Source organism: Helianthus annuus, chromosome 15 (genome assembly GCF_002127325.2).
Source record: "Helianthus annuus cultivar XRQ/B chromosome 15, HanXRQr2.0-SUNRISE, whole genome shotgun sequence".
NCBI lineage: Eukaryota > Viridiplantae > Streptophyta > Magnoliopsida > Asterales > Asteraceae > Helianthus > Helianthus annuus.
The window spans coordinates 111788902-111793507 of NC_035447.2; positions in this window are offsets into that span (position 1 = coordinate 111788902).

The window sequence follows — 4606 nt, forward strand, 5'->3', positions numbered from 1 at the left end:
TCCTAACGTAACCTACGCTCTGCATGCGTAGGCTACGGTTAAAGATTGCAGCCAACATGTGGCACGTAAACCGAGAGGAGGCTTGGTTTTTTATATTAGTTCAACATCACAAGTGGGCCGAAACTTGACACATGCACAAAAAGGCAGTCAACAACATTGAACAACAACATCACATCCACGCATACAAGGGATTTGGCGGCTAGTAATCACATCATCCATCCTACATGTTCACGTGAGACTAGGGGAGGCTTTTGTTTGGAAAAGTCAACAACTTAATAAACAACATCATCATCACGCCTTGACTAGGAGGAAGAAATTTATCAACTTCAATTATCCTAGGATTGAAGTGGGCGGCACATGCAAGAACAAAGGGGAACAAATGATATCAACTTATTATCATCTCATACAGAGAACTTGGAGTGCATGTGACATTTGGGATTGAGCCAAAGAAAAGTCAACAACATGAATCCACATTCTAAAACATCATAATTGTGAAGGACTTGGGGGGCACGTGCATATGAGGGTTTTAAAAGAAAACATTAATTAACATCACTCATTCTTTTTTTGGGCCAAGTTCACGTGAAGGTGGGACAAGACACAAAAGCAGCCAACATCAATTGGGCCGAATAGTTAGTGGACACTTGGGCCGAGAGATGCACATATGTTTTTGAGGGGAACATCGATCAAGAGAATCTTCGACGGCAGATCGACGAAAAAAAAGGGGAAGCCGATGAAGATCAATCGTACCACAAAGATGAGCGGCTAAACTTTTTATGGTTTCCTCCGGATGGAGGGTTTTTGTAAGTTAATGAATATTATGTGTTGATACAATTGTTTTGACTTGGTGATCTAAGCATTCGATGCTTTTCACCAGTGATTTGATTTCTTGATTGTAACCAATTGCATTTATTTAAACCTTAATTTCTAAGCATTCAGTTCCCGAGAGTTCTAGTAATTGGGATATATTTGACATGGGGTTAGGGTTTGTGAATTGTAATTGATAATCATTCGATAACATCCCGTTATGTATTGACCGGAGTACTTAGTCGTTGGTTATCACAATTGATGAATTAAATTAAACACTTATGTCTATGTGAGTGTTTCGATTAAACACATAATTGAATCTAGCTGCAAAACCTGAAATCTGGAGGAACCATTGTTCTCTCCAACTGTTTACAACCTCGTATTTTCGTAGTTTGTTAGTTAATCAAATAATCAAACCAACAACTGAGTTTTACTTTTTCACTAGTAGCTAATCAAAACTGAGCATTATACACTTTCCACAATCCTCCTCTGGTTCGATATCCGACTTACCCTATCTACTGGTTTAGTTGGTTTTTGCATGTCACTAACGACAGACATCACTGGGTCGTAGCCCGCCCTACATTATGACTCCTACGGATCGATTACTAACACATTTAACACATAACGGGTTTAAAACTTCTTTCTTTCATTTTAAAACTTAGGTTTGTGTGTGTCCATTACGACCATTCCTTTGTTCATTTACTTTGCATTTACTCATAGAACTCGTTTGACATGACTACGGTCAATTATTGACACAATTCTGATGTGGGTAAATTTTATCTTTTATATGTTTTAAATCCGTCTTGCGGATTCAAATGTAACATCCATACCTTTTACTACTTCTATGTTTTGAATCCGTCTAACGGTTTCTAACCTACCATTTACACATTTTCTTCCTTCTACGATTTGAATCCGTCTCGCAGATTCAAGCATATCATTCCTGCATTTCATTCCTTGAATCCGTCTTGCGGATTCAAACATTCCATTCGAGCCTTTCATTCCTTGAATCCATCTCGCGGATTCTAACGCATCATTCGTACTTTCATTTCTTTCATGTTTCGAATCCGTCCCGCGGATTCTAACATATCTTTCATAGTTTCATTTCTGAAAGTTTTACATTTCTTTTCACCCCCACGTTCACCTACAACCTAATTCTAACGGACATACCTGTAACAATTATCACGGTCTCACGAACGTCATACGTTTCTTGTGTACTGGCCAGGTACACAATCCACATACTAATTTCGTGTCTTCGCGAAATCGCCACCTTATGTCCGCAGAATTAAGTTTCGGCACGTGTAACATTTCCAAAACTTCCTTACCATATCATTATTATATTTCATTTAAATTTTTTTTTCTCTTGCATAACTCTTCCATTTCATGCACCCATAAGCTAAATCTACGTACCTAGGTCAATATGTCATATTACATACCTTGGTGCCGGCGCTAGACCGCATTTACAAATCATCCTTTCCAAGCAATCATGCTGACCTTACACATAACATACTGTTAGTTATCTTCAAATACATACTTATGCACATACTTACCTTGGCTTCTGCCCTTAGATCTTGATCGAGTCTCGGATTGTACGGGTCCTTGGTCACAAGAGCACACCGGTTTGAGTTCAAGTAGTTACCTCCTTCTACTTGATTCTCTCAAACCAGGGCTCTGATACCAACTTGTAATGCCCTAATACGTTATAACTGAAAAGACGCAGCGGAAATACGTATCACAAAATTTCTTTCATTATAAACACTTTGACTTACTTGAAAGTTCATAAAAAATAACACTTTTACAATGTATGCATAACTTATGTCTATCAATTTACATACACAAGCATTCCCGCACAATCCATCTAGTAACTCGGTCTTTGATAGCTACTCCTTGTGATGAAAATCTGTGATTCGTACTACCTGCACCCACCACATACACTCGAAACATTAGCATACATTATATACAAACAAGATTCTTAATCGTGTAGTCTCGATATGTTCTATCCACATATTCTTTCCATCCCGTTATCTTTCTAGATTTAGTCATTCCATCCGGGTGTCTAATCCTTAGCGAAACCTCGATGGAGTACCTGCACTACATTTCATTCTCGAGGCACACTGTTAATAACGTCAATACTTAAGTGTATTGAAACCACGTATGCATTACATACATAACTACGTACATACATACCTACACACATTCATACATACATTACTTCATACAAACATACCTGCTCACATACTTACATTCATACGTACATTACGGCGTACAAACATACCTACTTACATGCTTACATACATACATACATACATACATTAATACATACAAGTATACCTACTCACATACTTAATTCATTACCCCGCGTACTCGCTCACACATCCCGAACTTAATCACATGTCATAAACGCTTTTAAAATATCTTTCGAATATGTTTCGGATCTTAAGAATGAGTTCCGAACTCACCCGTAACTTACCAAGCCTTTCAATAGGGTTAAGGAACCTTATAAGGACTTAGCGAGGCTTGGAATGTGTCCACGGGGTCCGACTTCGAAGGAAAAACAAAGAAATCCTCAAACTGTACAATTACATCAGACCTCCACCGTAAGCTACGGTGGCTACCGTAGCTTACGGTGGCCCCCAAAGCTTTACGGCAGTTCTAGACTGCCTTACGGCAGAAAAAGGAAACCCAGCTCCCACCGTAGCTTACGGTAGCACCGTAAGCTACGGTGATGCCCAGTTCAGCTTACCAATTCAATACTAAATCTCGCATAACTTGTTCGTTTTGCGTCCGTTTCACTTGAAACTTGTTCCTAAACATCCGTAAAACAATTCCTTACATATTAGCCTAAGAACCCTTGCCCGGGTCCTTAATCATTACATATTTTATTACCAAATCCTCACTTATTCTTATTTATTCGACCCGATTGGTCTCACATACTATCTTCGACTATCTAGATCATTACTTATCTTAATACCTTCATTATATCATACAAAATTTCCCTTATTCAAAAACAATAAAAACTCTTATGTATACTAAGAAGTGAGTCGGGAGTCACTTACCTTGAGCGTCCGTTTTCTCATTGGCTTCCTTGTCCCCTCTTGACCCGTTAGTCCTTCTTGCTTGAGTCCATTTCCACATGATCCCTAATGCTTTCGTGTCACCGCAATCACATCCTTGTTAGTGTACACGATGTTGCATATAAGTGATCATATCAAAAGCATAGCTCACATTTGACGTTCATGGTCAAGTCTAATAAACGTAAGCATACATCCAAAATCACATCTCTTCAAACTCATGTAATCCATCATGTTAACGCATAAGACGCATATTAATTTAGCACATACCATACGACACTATATACTTTTCATACTTATGATACAAATGTACTTACAACCACATGATCACATAATCATACTCGCATACACATTTTCTTACATATACTTTCACATGTAATTGTTTTATGATTCTACATTTGATAATATAATCCATGGTATTAATACGACATAACTTCCGACATTATTACTTACCAATTAACTATTCGTTTCACATATCATACACATTCACACTTAATTACCATGATTCAAGCGCATCAAATACAAGGCGAGCATTACACCATTCAAGCACAAGATACAAGTTCCTAATACCTAATCTTTATCGAAACATACATTCTTCCGAATACTCATACGAATTCTATCTAAAGCACACTATTCAAGTTAGTTTGCTACTAACCTCGTCTTTCCACCACTCATTCATAATCTCAAGTTGTTTCATATAATTCTCATATCCAAACGTCACTTAGACGTTTCAT